General features: G+C 43.8%; 2 long non-coding RNA genes across 9 annotated transcripts in view; one reads left to right on the top strand and one right to left on the bottom strand.

Moving 5' to 3' along the window:
• The window catches only part of LOC145528697 (uncharacterized), a 436,715-nt gene that overhangs the window by 6,598 nt on the left and 404,462 nt on the right, over nt 1-25,655 (top strand). For 3 of the 8 annotated variants that reach the window (XR_014070558.1, XR_014070557.1, XR_014070556.1), the window contains exon 3: nt 6,631-6,741. This is a non-coding gene — a long non-coding RNA (uncharacterized LOC145528697). Of the gene's footprint in view, nt 1-6,630; nt 6,742-21,421; nt 21,527-21,680; nt 22,229-24,374; nt 24,499-25,655 lie in introns of those variants that run through there. The other 5 variants (XR_014070559.1, XR_014070560.1, XR_014070563.1 and 2 more) reach the window with 4 other exon arrangements.
• LOC145528700 (uncharacterized) lies at nt 8,717-25,416 on the bottom strand. Its single transcript, XR_014070569.1, has 3 exons — nt 25,262-25,416; nt 15,476-15,571; nt 8,717-8,816 (listed from the first exon to the last, which is right to left on the bottom strand). It is a non-coding gene; the product is annotated as an uncharacterized LOC145528700 (long non-coding RNA).

The raw sequence follows: 25,655 nt of genomic DNA, 5'->3' as shown, positions 1-25,655 counted from the left end.
CATGGACTGCAGCACATCAGGCTTCCCTGTCCATCACCAACTCCTGCAGTTTACCCAAACTCATGTCCATTGAGTCAGTGATGCCATCCAACTATCTCATCCTCTGTCGTCCCCTTCTCCTCCTGCCCCCAATCCTTCCCAGCATCAGGGTTTTTTCAAATGAGCCAGTTCTTCACATCAAGTGGCCAAAGTATTGGAGTTTCAGCTTCAGTATCAGTCCTTCCAATGAATATTCAGGACTGATCTCCTTTAGGATGCACTGGTTGGATCTCCTTGCAGTCCAAGGGACTCTCAAGAGTCTTCTCCAACACCGCATTTCAAAAGCATCAATTCTTCGAAACTCAGCTTTCTTTATAGTCCAACTCTCACATCCATACACGACTACTGGAAAAACCATGGCTTTGACTAGACGGACCTTTGTTGACAAAGTAATGTCTTTGCTTTTTAGTATGCTATCTAGGTTGGTTATAACTTTTCTTCCAAGGAGCAAGCGTCTTTTAATTTCATGGCTGCAGTCACCATCTGCAGTGATTTTGGAGCTCCCCAAAATAAAGTCAGCCACTGTTTCCACTGTTTCCCCATCTACTTGCCAGTAAGTGATGAGACCAGATGCCATGATCTTAGTTTTCTGAATGTTGAGTTTTAAGCCAACTTTTTCCCTCTCCTCTTTCACTTTCATCAAGAGGCTCTTTAGTTCTTCACTTTCTGCCATAAGGGTGGTGTCATCTGCATATCTGAGGTTATTGATATTTCTCCCGGCAATCTTGATTCCAGCTTGTGCTTCCTCCTGTCCAGCATTTCTCATGATGTATTCTGCATATAAGTTAAATAAGCAGGGTAACAATATAGAGCCTTGACGTACTCCTTTTCCTATTTGGAACCAGTCTGTTGTTCCATGTCCAGTTCTAACTGTTGCTTCCTGACCTGCATACAGATTTCTCAAAAGCCAGGTCAGGTGGTCTGGTATCCCCATCTCTTTAAGAACTTTTCAGAGTTTGTTGTGGCTTTGGCATAGTCAATAAAGCAGAAGTAGATGTTTTTCTGGAACTCTCTTGCTTTTTTGATGATCGAACGGATGTTGGCAAGTTGATCTCTGGTTCCTCTGCCTTTTTACTGACTCAATGAACATGAGTTTGAGCAAGCTCTGGGAGATGGTGAAGGACAGGGAAGCTGGCATGCTGCAGTCCAGGGGGTTGAAAAGAGTCGAACACAACTGAGCAACTGAACAACTGTAGATGGAATGATTTCTCTGACCTTCTTATTCTCTCTTAGAGAATGGGAATTATTGCAGATCCTGATGTGAGCAAGAAGTTAGTTATTGACTGTGCTGGGAATTCTAAGCACGACACGTCAAACTGATAAACTTTAAGAAACTGGCCTTTTCTCTTATAAGATACTTTCTCAAAGCCCTGACATGTTGTGTTCAAGGTCAATTATCTGCTGTCTTTGTTTTCTGAAAATACCACCTTGATATTGATAACATGAAGCCAATGTGTTCAAGGTGTTAAATCAGCCCTAGAAGGAAATTGTTCAGGATTTCTTAAGTAAGAAATGATTCCCTTTCCTCTATGAAACAGAGAAGGCAATGGCACCCCACTCCAGTACTCTTGCCTGGGAAACCCCATGGATGGAGGAGCCTGGTAGGCTGCAGCCCATGAGGTCGTGAAGAGTCGGACACGACTGAGCGACTTCACTTTCACTTTTCACTTTCATGCACTGGAGGAGGAAATGGCAACCCACTCCAGTATTCTTGCCTGGAGAATTCCAGGGATGGAGGATCCTGGTGGGCTGCTCTCTATGGGTCGCACAGAGTTGGACATGACTGACGCGACTTAGCAGCAGCAGCAGCTCTATGAAAAGAGAGAAAAAGAAAGGAATATTTCCCACCTACCTCTCCTGACAACCAGGAAGTCTCTACATAGTTTGATAAGCTTTTTGGTCTCTTCAGAACTTTCTTACTTATAGCTTATCACTGATAACTGTCCACACTTATCATTCAACAAATCCAAACAGCGTAAGGATGAAGTTTGCTGCTCTGTGCTTTGTAGGGAGGGGTTAGCTTGGGTACCTGCAGCACGTTACACTCTCAGCCTCTTACTTCTTTGCAATAAGCACTCAAGTATCCTACATGTTATTTTTTTGAAAACAAATTTTTGAGAGCATGAGAAATGCCATTGTGCCAGTGAAATGCCATTAATTTAGCAGGCTGCATAGCACACGAAAACCTCCACTTCAGCAAAACAACTCGGTGTATGCAAAGTACTCTTAGTCCTCTTTGGTGGCTTTGATTTCAAAATAAGATTAGACCTATTCTGCTCTTAAGTGTGTTAGGTGGTGTACTAAGTACTTGACATATTCCTTCTTGCTTCATCTTCTCAATAAACCATGCATGAGGCTCAGTCATGTCTGACTCTTTGTGGCCCCATGGACTATAAACTGCCAGGCTCCTCTGTCCATGGGATTTCCCAGGCAAGAATACTGGCATGGGTTGTCATTTCCTTCTCCAGGGGATCTTCCTGACCCAGGGATTGAACCCAGGTCTCCTGCATCTCCTGCACTGGCAGGCAGATTCTTTACCAGTGTGCCACCTGGGAAGCCTCAGTACATGAGGTAGGTATTATTATCCACACTTTGCAGGTGAGCGAACAGGTGTGGGAAAGTAGAATCACTAGGTTATGGGATTAGCTTCTGTTTCACTTCAGTAGATTCAGACAGTTTCCCTGAGGCTGTTTTGAACCTTGGTCTCTGAATCTTTGCCTCCTTGAGCTGCAGAACTCTCAACTTCCTCATGATACATCTGAGCCCAGAGCTTGGGGAGGGATGAGGAAGGGAAGTAACTAGGAATTAAATGGTGGCTTAATTGGAAGGTCTGTGGGAACTTGCAGGGGTGTCAGAAGCAACTCAGCCTGAAAGGTCAGGCAGGGTGGGGACTTCCCTGGTGGCTCAGTAGTTAAGGCTCTGTGCTCCCAATGCAGGGGGCCTGGATTCGATCCCTTGTTGGGTAGCTAGGTCCCACATGCTGCAGATCCTGAATGCTGCAACGAAGATCCCATTTGCTGCAACTAAGACCAGTACAGCCAAATAAAATAATATAAAAGGGATAAGCGTCAGAGGCTCTTCCCTAAGGAAAGAAAAAAAGAAAAAGAAAAACTGTCAGGCAGGGTAAAGCAGGGGCCCCTTACTCTGTGAGAAAACCAAGGTCCAGAGAAGGGATGTACCCCATCCAGGCCAGGCCAGGAAGGAGCTCCAGTGGACTTAATTCCATTCTCAGTGTGGGAGGGGATGATGGAGCTTGATGTGATTCTGGGTGAACAGACAGGGAAGTACCTAGTTTCAGCAGTAAATCCTGCAAGAGAGTATTCCTACCTGTTATTTATTTCATTAGCAATTGGATTTCTTTCAGACCCAACCACCACCTTTGCATTTACACAAATTCCAGACCCTATTTCTAATTCTCTAAGAGGTTTGTCCACAGAACTTCCCATGCCTGCTTGCTACTGCCCAGATTCAGGCAAATGAAGACTTCCTGCCCGAGGCTACAGGCCAGTGATGGGTGGGTGGCTACCTTGGTTTGGCCTAGGGTTGCTGAGTGCCTGGGATTGCTGATTTGACTGAAGGTCCTGGCCTGAACTGTGGGGCGAGGCTACATTCTAGAAGTACAGACCGGGTCCTGGAAGTGACTGCCAGCTTCCCTTCAGAAATGAGAGAGGTCCCCAGAAGGACCGCAGCTGTCTTTCTCTGCTAGGAAAGGATATAAATAAAGACAGAGAGTTTCAAGAGGAACATTTAGAAAAAAATCTTTATTCTATGCTCTTGCTAGGACCAGGCTCCTAGAGTTGAGCTTAGATCTTTGTCACTGAAAAGCAAGAGATGAGAGGTCACCTTCTTGAGATCTTGGTAGAGCTGAGGTTCCCAGTAGGTGTGACTTTCAGGGGCATGTGTGGAACTCTGATGTTTAGGATGTTGAGATAGAATGTTTAGCCTCTGTGATTTCATCTTAACGTTGATGGCTGAAAAATTTGTGATAATAGAGTGGCTTCTGAAGATGCTCATCTCTGGCAGGACATTAATTACAAGAATAAAACAAATCCCAGATCTTTCTTTCCTTCTTGCCATTTTCCAGTCCTCTTTGTCTCCATTTCATCATATTTTTATCTAAAGAAAGAGGTCTGTTGTGAAATTTCTTTCTTCATCACATTCTGGGCATATCTGAGAAAATGATCTAAGGGCTTTCCAAACGATTCTTTCCCAGTCAGTGAATTCCCGCCTTAGTGAAGTAAGCCGCTCTGATGATAAACACTGGGAAGCTGTCATAGGTCTTTACCCTTCCTGAACTGTCTTCTCACTTTGAGATGGAGAATCCCTCATGGGGAGCAGCCCCAGCTTCCCCTTTGTCAGGATGGCTCTTCCGAGTTTATGCATGTCTATACGTTCTTCCTTTTCATACTTGTGCCTTATCAGCATGTCTGGGAGAAACCTGGCTAGTCCTGAGCGCGGAGAATCCATCAGTTGTTTGCGACTCTGGTCACACATGAAGGAGGGAAGGATTTGAGTGTTTTGGCTAGTGTTATAGTTCTAAAAATTTATCATTTAAAAAATTTTTATTGAAATATCATTGATCTACAATGTTGTATTAGTTTCAGGTATACAGCAAAGTGATTCAGTTATGTATGTGTATATATGTCTATATGTGTGTGTGTTCAGTTGCTCAGTCATGTCCGACTCTTTGCAATCCCCTGGTCTGTAGCCTGCCAGGCTCCTCTGCCCATGGCATTCTCTGGGCAAGAATGCTGGAGTGGATTGCCATTTCCTTCTCCAGGGGATCTTCCTGACCCAGGGATTGAACCTGTGTCTCCTGTATCTCCTGCATTGCAGGCAGATTCTTTACTGCTGAGCCACCGGGGAAGCTCTATATATGTATTCTTTTTCAGATTCCTTTTCCATTATAGGTTATTGCAAGATATTGAATATAGGTCCCTGTGCTATACAGTAGGTCCTTTTGGTTATCTATTTATATATAGTAGTGTGTATATTTAAATAGATAAATAGTGTGTATATTTTGATCCTAATCTCCTAATTAATCCCTCCCCCTTTCCCCTTTAGTAAATAGGTTTTCTATGTCTGAAAGTGTATTTCTATTTTGTAAATAAACTCATCTGTATCATATTTTAGATTCCACATAGAAGTGACATCATATTTGTCTTTGTTTGACCCACTTCACTTAGTATGATGATCTCTAGGTCCATCCATGTTGCTTCCTGGTGTTAGATTTTTGATGGACCTTCCTCCCTCCCTGCCCAATCCCCATGACCTTGGAGGATTAGATGTACCGCAGTGCCTCTCATTGTGACTGGTATTCAGTCCATGCTTGCTGTCTTGAGCTGCATCTCATTAGTCATGGCACAGAGCCTCAGGTGAACTGGCTGAGTGTCAGAAGAACCAGAAGCTGTTTGGCTTAAGGCAGTTCTCTTCTTGGACAATTTAAAGTTTTTTAGTGACTGTTCTGTTACTGTATGTATTCATTTGCTAGGGCTTCCAGAACGAAATACACAGACTGGTGGCTTACACAAGAGGGGTTTTCTGTCTCACGGTTCTGGAGGCCGGAAGGCCAAGGTCAAGGTGTTGGTGGGTTTGGTTTCTTCTGAGGCCTCTCCCTGGCTTGCGGATGGCCGCCTTCCTCCCATGTCCTTGCATGGCCTTTTCTCTGTGCATCCCTGCTGTCTCTCTGCGTGTTCAAATTTCCTTTTATAAGAATACCCATCAGACTGGATTAGGGACCATCCACATGACTCATCTAACATTAATTACCTTTTTAAAGCTCTATCTCTAAATACAGTCTCCATCTGAGGTACCAGGAGTTGTAAGTTTAACATGTGTATTTGGAGAGGATGCAATTCAGTCCATAGCACCGTATATCTCTATACCTGTGATGGATACCAAATCTGAGAATCAGAGACTATTAGGATTGGAATGGACTTTTTATCTTTAGTATTTCTTTTTAATTTATTTTTACTTGGAGAAAAATTGCTTTACAATGTTGTATGGAATGGCATTTAAGCACCCAGTTTACAGATGAGGAGCCTGAATTCAAGAAGGGAAACTGAAAAAATCTGGATTGAAAAAATAGGGAATCTCAACTTCTTTTCCCCACAACCCCAGCTGCATTTGGCTCCAGTCCAAGCTGGAGTTACAGGCCCTACCTGCCTCCACAAGGATGGAGGCAGGTCAGGCAGAAACCTCCTCAGAGTGACATCGTGTCCCAGGGACAGGGGGGCAATGACATCCAGCTCTTTTCTTATAACACAGGGCTTCTCTTGATTCCAGGCGAGGCCTCCCCAACCCTCAGCCATCCCTCACTGCTGGGGTGCTCCCCGCAACACCAGGCTACTCCTCCCAGCTTCCTCTTAGGCTTTTTCCAGCCTCTTTTTAGGCTTCTCCCAGGGGAAACACACAGGGAAAGTTAAGTTTGTCTTTAGCTACCCACCCACAACCTTGGCATTCATTGTTTTCCTTCAGCACCTGCAGGTCTCACGCTGGTTCCCTCCTGCCCAGCTCCCCTTTCCTGTGACGTCCCCTCCAGGCTGCTTGAGGGCCCTTTCCTGAGCGTCTTTCCTCCCTGCCCCACCACAGGTGGCCTGTACCTGCTTGAAATACGGGACTCTTCAGGGGTGTCCACACCTGTTGCTCCCAGGGCCCTGTGCTTACGCCTGCTCTGTGACATTTCTCATCCTGCAGCATACAGTAAGTTCCCTACATTTGAACTTTCAAGTCACAAATTTTCAAAGATGTGAATAGGTGTGCCTGCCCCTGTATGCCAGCTATTGTACTGTACTACTGTACTTTTCAAGGTACTGTACTGAAAGATTAAAAATGTTTTCCATATTTTTTGTGTTTAAGTACATATTATTGTGTGAAAGTATTATAAACCCATTATAGTACAGTACTATATAGCTAATTGTCTTAGTTAGGTACTTAGGCTAACTTTGTTGGACTTACGAACAAGTCAGACTAACAAATGAGCTCTCAGAACAGAAAACTCATTCTTTTTTTTTTTCAGTTTTTTTTAAATTAATTTATTTATTTTAGTTGGGGGCTAATTACTTTACAATATTGTAGTGGTTTTTGCCATACATTGACGTGAATCAGCCATGGGTTTACATGTGTTCCCCATCCTGAACCCCCCTCCCACCTCCCTCCCCATCCCATCCCTCTGGGTCATCCCATTGCCCTGGCCCTGAGCCCTTGTCTCATGCATCGAACCTGGAATGGCGTTCTGTTTCACATATGATAATATACATGTTTCAATGCTATTCTCTCAGAACATCCCACCCTCACCTTCTCCCACAGAGTCCATAAGACTGTTCTACGCATCTGTGTCTCTTATTCTGTCTCGCATATAGGGTTATCGTTACCATCTTTCAAATTCCATATATATGCATTAGTATACTATATTGGTGTTTTTCTTTCTGGCATACTTCACTCTGTATAATGGGCTCCAGTTTCATCCATCTCAATAGAACTGATTCAAATGTATTTTTTTAATGGCTGAGTAATATTCCATTGTGTATATGTACCACAGCCTCCTTACCCATTCATCTGCTGATGGACATCTAGGTTGCTTCCATGTTCTGGCTGTTATAAACAGTGCTGCGATGAACACTGGGGTACACGTGTCTCTTTCAATTCTGGTTTCCTCAGTGTGTATGCCCAGCAGTGGAATTGCTGGGTCATATGGCAGTTCTATTCCCAGTTTTTTAAGGAATCTCCACGCTGTTCTCCATAGTGGCTGTACTAGTTTGCATTCCCACCAACAGTGTAAGAGGGTTCCCTTTTCTCCACACCCTCTCCAGCATTTGTTGCTTGTAGACTTTTGGATAGCAGCCATTCTGAGTGGCGTGAAATGGTACCTCATTGTGGTTTTGATTTGCGTTTCTCTGATAATGAGTGATGTGGAGCATCTTTTCATGTGTTTGTTAGCCATCTGTATGTCTTCTTTGGAAAAGTGTCTGTTTAGTTCTTTGGCCCATTTTTTGATTGGGTCGTTTATTTTTCTGGAATTGAGCTGCAGGAGTTGCTTGTATATTTTTGAGATTAATTCTTAATTCAGAACTCATTCTTATGTAAGGGACTTACTGTAATTGTAGGCTCCCATTCAGATCTCTGCTCCTCGATTGTCAGCATCCAGAGCTCAGGGGCATTCCATTTCCTTTGTGCCCTTAGGATTGAGTACAGTATCTGGAACAGACGAGGCTTCCAGTAGGTGCTTCTGGGATGAGTGAAATCCCTAATTACCCACCACTCAGCAAGGTCACAGCTCGACTTGACCTAATGATCCTCTTGTCGTGGTCTGAGTGTTGAAGGCGAGGCCACCGATGGTTGGCACGCAGACCTATGAGACAAGGGCTCCAGACCTTCCTTTCTTCAGTCATTCAACACTTCAGACATATTTTAAGCACCTACTGTTATCGGGGATTGGACAGTGAACAAAACAGGTTATGCTCTCAAGTTCAACACAGAACATGGCAGAGCTGGAAAATTTCCCTTTTCCATTTGACACCATAGATGTGGTAGAATAAGGACTTGAAGTTACTTTGCTGGGTATCTACCAGGTTCTTAAAGGTGTGTTGATAAGTTATTTCATCATGCGTATTTCCAGTATTTTGGATGAAAGCTGTAGTATCATGGTGCAAAGTGTCAGGAAAGAAACAGAGGCTGATTAGCCCATTCCTTCATGGTTCATTTAATGCTGCTGGAAACCCATTTTGGTTGTCTGCACTCTCTTGGCTAGTCACAGCTTCAACATCCTCCATTGTTCTCTATTTTAGAAAAAAAAAAAAAGACTGAAAATCTTTTTTTGTGACACTCCTGCAATTATTGCTCACCTTCTCAAATTAACATGCTAAGCACCCAAAATGTAATTTGCATTGTGATTTGGGGGAGTGTTGAATCTTGTGCCAAGGACCTTTTTTTGGATGAGAGGTTGCTAGAGTTGTGAAATTATCAAGGTGTGTGACAGGAAGCTGGGGTTGGGCCGTGAGGAGAGGAAAGAGGGGAGAGTTTGTACTGTGTTCCTGTGGAGAACAGTAGCGATGGATGAATTTATTTACATTGATGAATATATTTACACACAGATGTAGTTTTGGGTTCTTAGGATTTTTTTCTCAATAATTTGCCATTTCTAAGATACAGTGGAACTATACTTTTTCATCGTTGAAAGCATCTCCTGTAAATGTATAAAAGTTAATTCCTTGATTTAAAAAATGTGCTTTAAATAGGTAATGCATGCCTATGATATGAAGGTATGGAAGAATATGCAATAAAAACTGTGTCATGGGTACTTGCAATTCTTTTTTATTATTCTTGTAAAAATACATATTTATCATTTTAGCCATTTGTAAGTATACAGTTCAGTGGCATTAAGTACATTCATAAGTTTGTATAATCATCACCACTGTCAATGCATGCATGGATGCTTGCTAAGTTGCTTCAGTTGTGTCTAACTCTTTGCGACTCCATGGACTGTAAGCCTGTCCATGGGGATTCTCCAGGCATGATTATTGGAGTGGGTTGCCATGCCCTCCTCCAGAGGATCTTCCCAACCCAGGGATCAAACTCACGTCTCTTATGTCTCCTGCACTGGCAGGCAGGTTCTTTACCACTAGCGCCCCCTGGGAAGCCCCACCACTATCAATACCCACAACTTTTCCATTATATCCCCAACAAAATCTCTGTACCCATTAAACAATAATTTCCCCTTCCTCCCTGCAGTCCTTGGTAACCACTCTTCTACTTTCTGTGCTCAAGAATTTGACTCCTCCTAGAAATGGAGCCATACACTGTTTGTCTTTCTGTGACTGACTTGTTTCACTGTGCATGCCTTAAAGGTTCATCCATGTTCTAACATGTGTCAGAATTTCATTGCTTTTTAAGGCTAAATAACATTCCGTGGTATGTATATACCACATTTTGTTTACCCATTCTGTTGATGGACATTTGAGTAGTCTCCACCTTTTGGCTAGTGTGAATAATGCTGCTGTGAACATTGGTATAAATATCTGTTTGAGCTCCTGCTTTCGATTCTTTTGGCTATATACCTGTAAGTGTAACTGCTGGGTTGTGATTTGTTTTGTTTGCTTAGATTCTTAGTCACTCAGCTCTGTTGGAGGATTCTTCTTTTTGAGGCAAAGCCTGCTTCTCACACAAAAGGTAGAATTGATTTAGGGACCTGTTTCTGACTTTTTAGTCCTCTAGGCCTGATCCGGGAAGTATCTAAGCCTTCCGATATCCTTCTGAAAGACTTCCTTCCGACTTAAATCGGCCAGAGTTGTTTTTGTTGCTTGAAGTGCAAACACTGACAGACACAGTTTCCAAGTTGCTGTTTCCAGCACAGCAGTTCTATTCCTTTAGGCACCCATTGTCACCAGTTTCCCGTGCCTCCCTCCAGATAATACTTTAGTATTTTTAAATGTAAAAGAGAGTATATTATTGCCTTTTTCACTAGCCCAGACCTAACACAAAGGCCTTGAGAATGTAAACTATGTACCACTAAGTACATAGTTTTTTGTTTGTTTTTTAAGTATTTATTTGGCTGTGTCATGCCAGCTCATACTTGAGGCACACAGGCTGTTGCCCTGCGTCACGTGGGATCTTAGTTCCCTGATCAGAGATTGGACCTGTGTCCCCTGCATCAGAAGGCAGATTCTTAACCACTGGAACACCAGGGAAGACCATATTAAGTGTTAACTCAGCAATCTTCTAATATCTGTGCTTGGGGGCAGTCTGGTGTTGATACTACTATAAGCTTTGACAGCCTTCTGATGAATTAACATGTATGGCAGAGAAAGAAAGTGTTAGTCATGCAGTCATATCTGACTCTTTACAACCCCATGAACAATAGCCTGTCAGGCTCCTCTGTCTGTGGGATTTCCCAGGCAAAAATACTGGAGTGGGTTGCCATTTCCTTCTCCAATGCATGAAAATGAAAAGTGAAAGTGAAATCGCTCAGTAGTGTCCGACTCTTCGTGACCCCATGGACTGCAGCCTACCAGGCTCCTCCGTTCCATGGGATTTTCCAAGCAAGAGTACTGGAGTGGGGTGCCATTGCCTTCTCCATATTTAAAGCCCCTATAATTTAAAAGCCCCTATAATTTAATAAAAGAGCAACAAGCCCATAGTAAAATGGTCAAAGGATATAAGTTGACAGTTTAAGACAATGGAAGTGGTTCAAACATATACACAAATGCCCAGTGACTTTTTACTCCTAATAACAAAATGCAACGTGAATTCTAGGACATCATTTTTCCCCTGTTGAATCAGAAAATATAACACTGTTTTGATAGTGTCTGTTAAAGAGGGTGTGGAAAATAAACATTCTTACAGATTGATAGTGGGAGTACAAACTACTTGGATACAATTTGCTAACATGGATATACATTACAAATGCGTGTGCCTTCCAGCCTGCTTATGCCACTTCTAGAACTTCATCCTACAGTTACACTCATACAAGTGTAAAGTGACAGATGTAGGCAATCCTTCACTGCAGCATGGTAGAGAATACCTAAAACATTTAAATATCTTTCAAGAGGGGATGGATTAAAGCAAATATTACCAATGTGTAATCTCCAGGAAAGAATACTGGAGTGGGTAGCCATTCCTTTCTCCAGGAGATCTTCCCAACCCAGGGACTGAACCCAGGTGTCCCACATTGCAGGCAGATTCTTTACCTTCTGAGCCACCAGGGAAGCTTCGAGAATACTTAAACCATTTACATGTCTATCAAGAGGGGATGGATTAAAAAAAATATTACAAATGTCCACAATGGTATATTATGCAGCCATTAAAAATGAAGCATATTCTTATATGCAGAATCTAAAAAGAAATTATGCAAATGAACTTGTCTACAAAACAGAAACAGACTCACAGAGAATGAACTTATGGTTGCCAGGGGGGAAGGGTGTGGGGGAGTGATAATCAAGGAGTTTGGGATGGACAGGTACACTCTGCAGTATTTAAAATGGGTAACCAACAAGTTCCTACTGTATAGCACAGGGAACTCTGTGCAATGTTATGTGGCAGCCTGGATGGGAGAGAAATTTGGGGGAGAATAGACACATGTATATGTATGGCTGAGTCCCTTTGCTGTCCACCTGAAACTATCTTAGCATTGTTAATTGGCTATACTCCAATACAAATAAATTGGAGAAGGAAGTGGCAACCCACTCCAGTATTCTTGCCTGGATAATCCCAGGGACAGGGGAACCTGGTGGGCTGCCATCTCTGGGGTCGCACAGAGTCAGACACGACTGAAGTGACTTAGCAGCAGCATCAATACAAATAAAGAGTTTTAAAAAAGAAGAAAAAATGAAGTATATCTTTATATATTGGTATGGAATTAACTCCAAAATATTTTGTTAAGGAAAAATAAAAATCATTCCACAATGTATGTAAGTCAAGTCATTATGCTGCACACCTCAAACTTATACAGTGCTGTATGTCAGTTATATCTCAATAAAACAGGAAGAAAAATACCAATGTGCAGAACAATCTATATAGTACGTTTCCACTTTAAGAGTATATTCTACATGTATAATACCTCCAACACACACACATGTTTGCCTGCGGATGTATAAAATATCCCCAAAGTTTATAAACTCTCTTGGGAAAGCAGTGGGATTACTAGGAGACAGAAATGAGAAGGAGACCTGTTGTTTACGGCTGCACTCTGTTGTTTTTTAATTGCTCCGTTGTGTCCAACTGTTTGTGACCCCATGGACTGTAGTCCACCAGGCTCCTCTGTCCATGGGATTCTCCAGGCAAGAATACTGGAGTACGTTGCCATTTCCTTTCCCAGGGGATCTTCCCAACCCAGGGATTGAACCCACATAACCTGCGAATCTCCTGCACAGTAGGTGGATTCTTTACTGCTTAGCCACTGGGGAAGCCTTTACTAGAGCTTTCTAGTAAGCTTCACTGTGTGTTGTGTGTTAGTCACTCAGTCGTGTCCGACTCTTTGTGACCCCATGGACTGTAGCCCACCAGGCTCCTCTATCCATGGGATTCTCCAGGCAAGAATACTGGATTGGGTTGCCATTTCCTTCTCCAAGTAAGCTTCACTAGAGCTTTCTAAATTTTGATATTATGAGCTTGGATTACAAATTTAATAAATAAGTTAAATTTTAAAATAGCTCATTCCCAGAAGTATGGTTCTATAATGGGACACAAGCCTAGACTTTTAAATTGACACCTCCGCCTTCCCCACCACACACACACACATGCGCGCGCACACACACACCCCCCTGGCTAAACCCTGTTCGGGTTCTGGAAGTCACCATTGCCCTTTCTCTTTATTCCACTGCTCACTCCTGGGTGATACCCGCGGGTCACTCTGTGATTATAACACATGGTACCTTTAAATTGAATAGCTTCCAGATTCAGAAGATGCTGCCTTTTTGACAGAGAGGTACCAGGACCCAGAGAGAGCTTTTCTGGCTTAAAGGGAAGATTTTCTTTCTCTTAAGAACCTCTTTGTGCACTAGATGAGATTGCTTTAGTGGTGGCAGGAATAAAAGGAGCTGAACCTTATGACTCTGATGTATGTATGTGTATATGTATGTATATATATATATTTGAAAAAAGGCTGCTGTTATTCATGCATTATAATGACTATTTTGACTTTGTCCCTCTCTTCCTCCCTCCCTCTTTCTCTGCCTCCCTTTTCTCCTTTCCTTCCTTCCATTATTCCTTCTCTCTTTGTTCCTTCCTGTGTGAATCCATTTTAGACATAGGTAGTGTTGGAAGTTCTGTTTGCCTGTGATTGCAAAATCACAGGCCTCATTTGGTAACCGGAGAAGGCAATGGCACCCCACTCCGGTACTCTTGCCTGGAAAATCCCATGGATGGAGGAGCCTGGTAGGCTACAGTCCATGGGGTCGCTAAGAGTTGGACGACTGAGCGACTTCACTTTCACTTTTCCCTTTCATGCACTGGAGAAGGAAATGGCAACCCACTCTAGTATTCTTGCTTGGAGAATCCCAGGGGTGGCGGAGCCTGGTGGGCTGCCGTCTATGGGGTCGCACAGAGTCGGACACGACTGAAGCGACTTAGCTGCAGCAGCAGCAGCATTTGGTAACACAGGGATTCCCTAAAAAAAGACTTTACAGGTTCAAACTTAAACTGTGTCAGTACTTTTGTTTGCTTATTCCTTTTTTAAACAATAGAGCTCTGTTAATAATCACAGGAAAAACATCACATCAACTGAGAGAGTAACTGGATGTCAATAAAACCTAGACTTATGAAGTTCAAATACTGAAGACTTTCAACATTATATATATCCATTGGTTCTGGAGCTTTATCATAGCCAGAAAACCAAATGTAGCCCCATCACACTTGGGACACCAGTAGCCTAAGGGATGTATGGGAAGAAAAAAATGAAGAATTGGATAAGTATAATTCTCCAATTCTCAGGCTTCAACCAGCCAAAACCATCTCAGGGTTCCCTTGGTTTCATCACATTTGATCAACCCTGAGTCTTTGAGTCATTGCCTTAAGATTGGAGGTCGCAGGTGGGAGCATCTGATTGGCTGAGCCGTGGGGCCCAGGCTTCTGAAAGAGTGAACATCCCTCTATCTTTGAGGAGGATGCAGATCTGTCATCCATTTGTGTGTTGTCCCCCATCCCCACATTAGAAATGGTCTTGAGAAGCCCAGAAGTACAAGCGTCCATATAAATCAGATTTTCTCCTTCAAATATCATCCCTTGTATACTATGTTGGTGAGTTTAAAAAAACAAAACAAAACTGTAATGAAGAGTTTTGAATGACTGAAGGACTTAAGTCACTAAAAGTTACTCATGGATAACTTAAAATCTCAATTTTTGAGGGCTATTCTCAACCAAGATTTAGAAGCTTCTGGGTCAGGAAGATCTGCTGGAAAAGGAATAGGCTACCCACTCCAGTATTCTTGGGCTTCCCTTGTGGCTCAGCTGGTAAATAATCTGCCTGCAATGTGGGAGACCTTGGTTCGATCCCTGGGTTGGGAAGATCCCCTGGAGAAGGGAAAGGCTACCCACTCCAGTATTCTGGCCTGGAGAATTCCATGGACTGTATAGTCCATGGGGTTGCAAAGAGTCAGACACGACTGAGTGACCTTCACTTTCACTTTCAATATTGAAGGTTAATTTAGAATTCTAGCTTCAGACTGCTTGGTTACTTAAGTAGTGCTATGGGGAACCACACTGCCTTAGGCCTTTTGGGTGATGTTATTTCTTCATGCCAGGCTGAAATTTGACATGCTGCTTTGAAGTGAAAAGAACCAATTACAAGAATTCTTGACCAAAAGCAACATAATTTCAAGTTGTAAAAATCACTTGATCTCTTCACGGTTCATCACTTTGCACCAAATGACAAGGACTTATTAATTTACTTCCTTGCTTATTTGATGACCATGTTTGTGGAGAACATTAGTTAAAATATGATTACCTGTGGCCACTTTGCTGGAAAGTGGTTTTTCAATAAACTTTTGAATAATTCTTCCTTCATGTGACTTCAAGGAAGAGATATTTGTGGACTCAGCACCTGAAATTAACATTAGTTGGATTAGTGTGCTTCATAAATGACAGTAAAAATTGTGTAGAGCAATTTCCTACCAGGAGAGGCTTACCTCAGGTCTCAAATGCTGAGCAAGGGCCCATTTTTGTTGTTGTTGTTGTTGATTTACAGTGTCTGTCAATCTTCTCTTCAAATCAAAGTCACTTGGGGACCTTTAAAAATCCCCAGGCTCAGGACTTAACTTGGTGGTACAGTGGAAAAGAATCCACCTGCCAAAGCAGGCGGCATGGGTTCCATCCCTGGTGCAGGAAAAGCCCACATGCCACGAAGCAAATAAGCCTGTGAGCCACAACTACTGAGCCTTTGCTCTAGAAGTTGTGCTCCACAACAAGAGAAGCCACCGCAGTGAGCAGCCCATGCACCGGAGAGAAGAGTGGCCTCTGCTTGCCGCAACTAGAAAGCCTGTGCAAAGCCACGAAGACCCAGCGCAGCCAAAAATAAAACAGATAAATTATATATTTTTTTAAAAAATCCCTAGGCTCCACCTCAGACTGCTTAAATCAGAATCTTTGGGGGCAAGACCCAAGAGTCAGTATCTTTCAAAGCTTCTCAAATGGTTCTAATGTACAGGTAAAGTTGAGAACCACCGGTTAATCAGATTGACTGGCAGATGACTGAGGAGCAGATCAGAAACTCATACCCTGATTCCTTCTAGAAACTTTAGCTTCCCAAATCTACAGCTTCAACTCTGGGCTCCCTCCTCCTGAGGCAGGGTTCCATATTTGTTAACAACAAAGATCATGATCAAGCTTTCACCTGTAAATCCTCTTGCCCTCCTTTGTTTCTATGTTAGTTAACTGTGTGTAAGTAAGTCCGAGTGCTGGTCAAGGGAGGCCTCTGATAGCTTTTTGTTGAAATGTAGATTCTGACCCAACAGGTCTGGGATGCTTCCACCTTCCAGGAACCGCACTTGATTAGAAAGGATCGAATGTCACTTGTCCCAGTTATTTTTATTTTCTATCATAATCTCTCATAGTGTCTTACTTAGTTTCTTCATATTATTCTTCAGAATTATTTTGCTTCTTTATTTATTCATTATCTATCCTCCCACCGCATGAAAGCAATCCTGTTTCTCTTGTATCTACTGTATGCCTATTGCACTGCCTGGCATTTAATCAGTACTACTTAACTATTGAATGAATATATGAATGAGTGAATATGTTGAAGAGACTTGTGGGAGCTGGGTCAAGCTGGAAGGGCTCTTTTCTGGTAGATTCTTGACGGGGATACTGAACTGTTAAGGTCAACTGAGGTGAAAGGTGAAGAGAAATTAAGGGCATGGATGAAGGATGAGCATCATTTGGGTAATTGAATATGTCAAAAGGAAGAAGTAAGGGTTTAAGTGGCAAGTGGATAACATCAGGTTTTAGGAACCTAATGTTAAAAATTCTCCATCACCATTGTCCCACACTGGGTTACACCCCTGTTCTGCTCAGTCACTGGATATGGTCTGCTTGGGGGAGGACATGGTCTTGGGGGTGGGGGTGGGGTTGTGGGTGGTGACTCTGCAGCTAAAGCAGGTCTGGAGGAACAAACAGCTGGAGTCTCTGTGCTGACAGCAAGCACTTCCCTCCTTTCCTCGAAGGAGAGTCTGGGTGACCCATCTCCATGTCTCCTGCAAGGATGCACCCCACTGCATCTACTCATTCTCTTTCCTTTGGACTAATGTTGTCATAAGACCTTGCCAGAAGATCTGGAAAACGTTGCCCATCAGTCTGAGTCCCATCCAACATCCCTTACGGTGCCTTGTGCAGCCGAGAGTACAGGGTCCATGATTCTTCTGTGCCAGGATGTGGAGAAACAGTGACTATCACAAGTCCTGGCACAGAGCAGATGTCACAGAGGAACCCCAGTCTCATAGCAAATGGCAAGGAGCAAACCTCCTGCCACTCTCTGGGTGCTAAAAGTAGACAAGACTTCAGGGATCAGTGCGATATGGTTTATTACTTATAGTGGGGAAACAGCAGGGGCATTACCTAGATGGGACCAGTTCTCCAGGGCTCCTTGTGCCTCATGATGAGGAGGAAGGGTGCTACACACTGCAACTGAGGCACCCAGGGCCAAAGACCCATCATCTTCTTGAGCAAGCAGTAAACATTGCAGCAAGAAACAAGCTACTTCCCCTCCCTGGGGGAACAGGTAGTTACACGGTAGTTACACTTGGCTACCCCTTCATCATCTTCAGTGTCAGGAGACAGAAGAGACTTGTGGTCTGGCACACTCAGCAAGAACACACAGGATGCTTGGGACTACGGGTGGATAGCCTCTCCCAACAGGAGGTATTCATAAGTGTTCATAGAATAAATAAACAAGCAGAATTATAATGTGCTCTGCTTAAAGTAGGAGGCCTCTGTCCCATTTCACTGGGTAACTTGGAATGGAAAACATGTGCCTGTCATACTGTGTGAGTTTAACTATAGTTTTAACTGTAACTTGTTCTCACTCTACCTGGGGCCTTGAGAAGGGCTAGAAAGAAATATGGGTGTGTAGGAGGGTAGGACATTGGTAGATGAAATTCAAATTTTTCTGGGAAAAGAGAGGCATTTTGGGGAAGCAGGTTGATGATCCTTAGAACTATTTGCATAAGTGCTGGAAATTCCCACACAGTGCCTTGCTGTAATTGGTTATTAAGTTGCAGCTGCAACTGTAGAACAAGTTGCTACCCAAGTTTTAAATAATCCTCCGAAATGTGTAATTCTCCCTAGGATGGTAGATTGAAATTCATGCTCTCTGTTTTCTATACTTCAGGATATTTTCCTTTAAAAAAATCACTATTGGGGAGAGTAAAAGAGACTGAAGAGAGTTTGGAAGATAAGATAATCCCAGCCTGAAAGGGGCTGGCTGGGAGAGCCTTTCATCTGCAGCGTTAGGATTTAATATCATTTTGTTAAGATGCTAAGGACTGCTCCAACTACTTTCACTGAGAGATTATATTGGATCAGGTATCAGGGACCAGGACTAGACTGAGTTATCCACTGAATAAAACCACAGTTCAGAGACTGCCCTGGTGGTCCAGTGGCTAATGCTCTGCCCTCCCAATGCAGGGGGCCTCTGTTTGATCTCTGGTCAGGGAACTAGATCCCATGTGCGTCAGCTAAGGAAAGATCCCACCATACTCGTGTATTGCAACTGAAGATCCTACACGTGGCAGCGAAGATCCTGTGTGCAGCAACTAGGATCTGTCGCAGTTAAAAAAAAAGGTTCAAAACCATACTTCAAGTGTCTCATATCCACCCTTACAACTAAAAATGAACGATTTGCCTTGTTATGAAAATAAAACAAGTTTTCCAAGATTCAGGAGAAAACCCTGGAGGGGGTTCAATAGCGTGTGTACTTTCTGACTCTACCTTGCTTTGGGGCCTTTTCTCTGATTCATTTCCCAAGTCTAACTTAGATCCTAAGTTGTATTCTCTGACCACTTCTGCCTTCACCTTCTTGGAGGGTCAGAGCCCTTTTTATTTATATCAGTGTTTTTCAAACTTTACTGGGAATCAGAATTACCCAGGAAGTTTGCAAAAACAGAATTTTGAGCCCTGCCTCTCTGAGTATTGAGGAGATCTGGGGTGCTGCTGGTGCTTTTGCATTCTAAATTCCAAAAGCTATGCTACTGGTACTGTGCCTAGTACCACAACTTGAGGAACTTCAATCTCCATACCTTATGTTTTGCACTGTTTGTAAATGTCTCAAAATTGGAGACTTCTCTTCCTGTGCTGCTATTGAAATGTTCATATGTATATGTCTTGTCTGACACATGTACTTATTTACTTAATAAGTGTTAGTTCCGTTCACCATTTCCCACATTCTTATTTGAGTTATAAATTCTTTGAAGAAAAGAGTTTTTGATCTATGCAACTATGTACTTAGGAAGTACTCAATAAATATGTGCTACATAAAATGGATGGATAGAAGTTTCTTGATTTCATCAAGATTTTCCTCTAAGACTTCTAGATTCTTACTTTGTTTTGTTATAAGTACCTTCAGTTTTCCTCAAATATGGTCCTAGTAATATAGGAATATCTTTTATAGGTTGAATGTTATGGAAAGGACTGGCAAATGAAAATGTCTCACGTCAATGTAGTTGCCAGTTGGCCAATAAAAGATTTTTTTCCCATCCTAAGGTCTTTCACACTGCTGAGTTAAGTGACAAGGTCATGAGTTTTTCTGGCTTATGTCTCTGAAGTCTCTTGGAGTTGAGCTCTCACTGGGCTTACATTGAACTGTTGGAGATACAATCCAATGGTTAAAAGACACTTTTTAACCTCCACCTTGACAGTGGCGGAGCCTCTTCCCTGGTGGCTCAGACGATAAAGAATCTGCCTGCAGTGCGGGAGACCCAGGTTCTATCTCTAGGTCGGGAAGATTCCCTGGAGAAGGGCATGGCAACCCACTCCAGTATTCTTGCCTGGAGAATTCCATGGACGGAGGAGCCTTGCGGGCTACAGTTCAAGGGGTCCCAAAGAGTCAGACACAACTCAGTGACTAATACTTTTTTCACTTTCACTTTGGCAGTGGCAGTGGAGCTGAGGGTGCCTAACATCTGCCTTTTTTTTTTCTTTGTCCACATTGGGACTTGATTCTTGCAACAGTTTCCAATTTGGGAGGAGAGCTTGGGAAGGAGATCACAGGATGCTTCTTTCCCTCCTGCTATTACCAAGTGCAGAAGCAGAGTTTCCATTGACCAGGAAGCCAGAAGAGTAGAAATAAGTCACTGTTTATTTCAGACACACCAGCAGAATGCAATCCTTTAAAACAATATCACCAAGAGTCAAAGAATTTGAGAAATAGAAAAATTATCTCTTAATTGGTCCTCTAAAAAATGAATTGCAGGAATTCCCTGGTGGTCCAGTGGTTAAGAATCTGCCTGCAGGGCAGATTGCAGGGGACATTGGTTTGATCCCTGGTCCAGGAAGATTCCACTTATTGCAGGGCAACTAAGCCCCTGCCCCACAACTACTGAGCCCTCAAGCCCTAGAACCTGTGCTACGCAACAAGAGATGCCACCACAATGAGAAGCCCATGTACCGAAACTAGAGAGTAGCCCCTCCTTACCATAACTAGAGAAAAGCCTGTGCACAGCAATGAAGACCTGGTGTAGCTAAAAAAAAATAAATGAATTTCGTATCTAGCTTTTTTTTTTCCTGCTATGGATAAGCTTGTCCTCTATCTTGACACCTAAGAGAGACTGGGGTCTCATTATCTGTAAGTATTTTAGGGTAACCACTTGTTTCTGCCTATGTACAGCAGCTCCTGTGAGAGCGGTGGGAAAAAACATAGATTTGAGGCCATAGACTACAGTACAGCTTTTGGCATTTCCCCTGCTATAGTTCTGCTCTGTTGAGAAGCTGAAGCCAGGACTGGATAGCTGTACAGAGATTTAACGGGGGAGGGAGCAGGGGCCATGGAGTAGAGCAGACTTCATATCGCATGCAAGCTGGACACCTGAGACAGGGAACAGGAAGGAGGGCGGTGTGGGAAGTCTGCAGTGTCAATACGAAGGTTTGGTCAGGTTTATGGGGAACCTCAAGCCCAGGTGTCTGTCGGAGGAGTGCCATGTCTCGCAGGAAGGAGCCCACGTTAGTCCTCAACCAGTAGCCCCCGTGTGCTCAGTTGTTGGCTGGGAGAAGTGGTGAAACCTATGGCCTTGTAATAGATACGGTAGCTTGCACCCCACGGCTCGCAGCCCGTTACCAGGCAAGGGTTATCGCGAGACTAGGAGCGCACGATGTTTAGAGCAGCGGCTAGTAGTTGTGCTCAGCCATTGGTCGGCGCTGCAGTGGGCCCCTCCCTCAAGACACCAACTGTCAACGAGTGACCGTTAGTGGACTTTTCAGTGAACTGTCGGCGGAGTGGTGGTCGTCAGGAGGAGAGTGAGGTAAGAGGCAGATCCTGGCCTTCTCCCTGAAGCCAGCCTCCGGCCGTCAGGTGAGCTGGGGGCCTTGGGAACAGGCTGGAGGCTGTGACCTGCAGGGCTCCAGCCCTCGCCAAGACCCTCCACTGTGCGAGCCTGGGCCTTGAGGCGGCTGTGACCCTCTCCCCATCCCCACCTCTGTGACCTAATGATAGCGGTCCTCTGCAGGGACACAGTCTGCGCTGGCCCCTGCTGTAGCGTGGCCTGAGGAGCCTCAGGGCCATCTGGGTCTTGGACGCCCGCCTCCCTCAGCAATGACAGCTGGACGGGATCTGGGACCTTGGCTCTGAGGGAGCCACCAGCTGAGATCTGCCTCTTCAGCCAGGCCTGGGCACTGCTGGGAGGACCCAGACTGGGTGCTGGGTGAAAGCTTTGGGGTCAGATAACCCACCCCTGCAGGGACCCTCCCCTCCCCCTTGTCAACCAGGCCTGGACCTTGGAGGGTGACAGCTGTGCCTTGGGACCTTGCTCTCTCTTGTCAGAACAGAGAATAACGTTTGTTTGGTGAAGATTTATAGGAATGTTGTGACCTGATCATGAGCTGATCCCAAGAACACAGGATCTGACCCCAAGAAGTTTGCAACAACTACCCACACCCCTCTCTCACCTTTCCTAGAAAAGGGCTTTGCTGAAAGCTCTCCAGGAGTTCAGAGTTTTTCAGGCAGGAGCCAGCCATCTCCTTGTGGGGCACTCAATAAACCGTTTTTTGCTCCAAACTCCAACGTTTTGGTATAATTTGGCCTTACTGCTCTTCAGGCACATGGACTTGGATTTTGGTTACAGCTTTGGGGGAAAATGGTAGGTCCAGAGTGCAAAAGCTGAGTGGCTAGATGTCCTTATAGCAGGGCATCTGAGAGCATTATTTCCATGGGAACTACAGACTCTGAGAATACTTTCTGTTTTAAAACTGAGGTCCCCCCTGAAACTGAGTTCCTCTCCTGGGTTTGTGAGTAACTCTCTCTGTCAAAATGTTCTTCCCTTTCTCGTCCAACACCTGTTTCCCTCAAGACTGAGGAGTATTGGGTCTTCCCTGGTGGTCCAGTGGATAAGACTTCACTTTCCAATGCAGGGGGTGCAGGTTCGAACCCTGGTTGGGGAGCTAAAATCCTACATGCCTCAGAGCCAAAAATCCAAAACATAAAATAGAAACAATATTGTAACGAATTCAGTAAAGACTTTAAAAATGGTCCACATCGTTATGCCAAGGAGCAAATAAGCCCATGCGCCACAACTATTGAGCCTGAGCTCTAGTGCCCGTGAGCTGCAACTACTGAACCTGCATGCAGAAACTACTGAAGCCTGCGAGTCTAGAGTCTGTGCACCACAACAAGAGAAGCCACTGCTGTGAGAAGCCCATACACTTCAATGAAAAGTAACCCTTGCTTACTGCAACTAGAGAAAACCTGAATAGCAATGAAGACCCAGTGCAGCCATAAACACATAAATAATTTTAAAAAGGGTCCACATCAAAACAAACTTTAAAAAATGATTGAGGAGTATCAAAGAAAAGGGAGTGCTGTAAGCAAGTAGGACCCTAGAGGACCTTCCTGGGAGAGACCCCTGTGTCCTACGCCTGCCTCTTGCTTGTAGCAGAGCTTGAAGTTCCCAGGCTGTCACTGAGTCTCAAAATTCTGGCTCAAGAGTTAAGCCTTGGGAAATGTAAAGATGTGGAAACAAAGAATACTTGTTGGGCTGGGAAACTGGTAACAATTTAAACTATAAACCAGCCACCCAGCAGAGTCACCAAACTCTCAGTTCACTGAAAGATACAGATGGAAGTCCGACACACATTCCTAAGTTGTTTTTATGGGACATGGACACTCATTAGATGAAAACTGCTGACTGCAAGCACGTAGACCCCAGGCTAGTTGAAACCAGAAGGTTAGTAATGCTCAAAGCTTCACCTTCTTGCCAACCAATCCAAGAGGTGTGCACAAACTGCTCATGCACCCTGCAGCCTGTGCCTCACTCTGCCTTTAAAATCTTTGTCTCCTAACTGGCAACCTGGAGATAGTCCTAGGATGTTAGTTAGTCTGCCATCTTCCCAGATTTCCATCTTCTTGAATAAAGCAACTTTTCCTTTTCCAGCAACCCTTGTCTCTCCAGGATTGGCCTTTTGAGTGTCAAGCAGCCAAATTTGGGCTCGGTACCAGCCTCATGCAGTTACGTTTTACTGCCTTATGGGTACAGAATGGTGGGAAAAACATTGAAAAACCTATTACCTTCCATACCTAGGAATGACTGTGAATGAGGTCTGACTAGAATTTTTATCTTGGATAAAATGACCAAGAGATTAAAAACCACAGAGGTGAATTCATCTCAGCAGCTACTGCCTTTTTTTTTCCCTCTGTCTTCACTGAAATTTCTGAATCTGGTTCCCAAATTTTCCTTTCAAATCTTAATTTACTTCCCATTTTCTGTTTGAGTTGAAAATGTTATTTTTATTGCTTTATAAACCAAAGCACGAACTTGTCCATGAACATTGATTTTGGGTGTTTTTCTAATCTTTTTGCTCTATTTAATTAAATGTGGGTGTTGTAAAAGTTAAAAGAATATTTGAAACATTTGGTGTACATCAGTTCAGTTCAGTTCAGTCACTCAGTCATGTCCGACTCTTTGTGACCCCATGAACCGCAGCAGGCCAGGCCTCCCTGTCCATCACCAACTCCTGGAGTTTACTCAAATTCATGTCCATTGAGTCAGTGATGCCATCCAACCATTTCATCCTCTGTGGTCCCCTTCTCCTCTTGCCCTCAATCTTTCCCAGCATCAGGGTATTTTCCAATGAGTCAGGTCTTCATATCAGATGGCCAAAGTATCGGAGTTTCAGCTTCAACATCAGTCCTTCCAATGAATACCCAGGACTCATCTCCTTTAAGATGGACTGGTTGGGAGCGGTGGCTGCGCGCCGCAGGAACAGCAGAGAGGAGCTACCCTACGTCCAAGGTTAGGGGCGGTGGCCAAGAGGAGCTACCCCACGTCCAAGGTAAGAGAAACCCAAATAAGACGGTAGGTGCTGAGAGAGGGCATCGGAGGGCAGACAGACTGAAACCACAATCACAGACAACTAGCCAATCTGATCACACGGACCACAGCTTGTCTAACTCACTGAAACTAAGCCATGCCGTGTGGGGCCACCCAAGACTGACGGGTCATGGTGGAGAGGTCTGACAGAATGTGGTCCACTGGAGAAGGGGATGGCAAACCACTTCAGTATTTTTGCCTTGAGAACCCCATGAACAGTATGAACAGTATGAAAAGGTATATGTAAGGCACCCAACAATTTTCCCCCCTTCAAAATTTAATATTTAACAATGTATATCTCTGAGATTTGAGTTTGTACAAAATCGTATTAGGTTGTAAATGTTTTTTTTTTTTTTTTTACAAACATCACACTGTTTATTGAACATCAACAGTGTGTGAAGTAAAATTCTACAAAAGATACTTCAAGATATGGTTCCCAGTCTCAGAGGGAAACAACCACTTTCTCAAAAATCTTAATTGCGTATTGTCTAAGATAAAATTCAAAATACTTTTTTTTTTTGTCATCTAAGTCCACTCAGCATCTCACCCTGTCTTTTCTTCCTAGCCTTATTTCAAACCCCTGCCCATCACATTCCCAAATTTACCCACCCAGATTGAACCCACATTTCCCTTCTTGTGCCAGGGGTCTTATAAAGACGTTCCAGTTACCCCTTTGCTTTCACCCACTCGTCCTGCACCCCTGCCTTCTGCTGTTAGGCTCCTACCTCATGCTGACCTCAAATGTCCTTGACATGAAGGCTTCTATAGTCTGAACTGGCCCCAATATTTCTGATGTCTTTTTCTGTCTGTCTTTGCACATAGTAGCTTCTGTCTCCAGGATAGTGATGTTCGCCCACTCTTGAACCTCACCCACTGGACTGGGCTTGCATCTCATTGCTCTTTATTTCCCCGAGAGTACTCAGCACAGTCTCTGTGACATAAATGCATCCCAAGTGATAACCAGAAGCACGTGACAGGAGGGCAGATGGGAGCAATACTGTGTGATGGTAGGAAGCAGGTGATACATTCCTCTGTGCTCTGCATTCTGCTTCCTCAGAAGTACAGATAAAACTCTTTTTAAATTTTATCTTCAATTTTCAAACTTAGAGAAATGTAGCT

The sequence above is a fragment of the Giraffa tippelskirchi genome, chromosome 12, assembly GCF_054371585.1.
Source record: "Giraffa tippelskirchi isolate mGirTip1 chromosome 12, T2T-mGirTip1v1.2.pri, whole genome shotgun sequence".
Lineage (NCBI taxonomy): Eukaryota > Metazoa > Chordata > Mammalia > Artiodactyla > Giraffidae > Giraffa > Giraffa tippelskirchi.
This window is presented reverse-complemented; position numbering and strand designations above follow the sequence as displayed.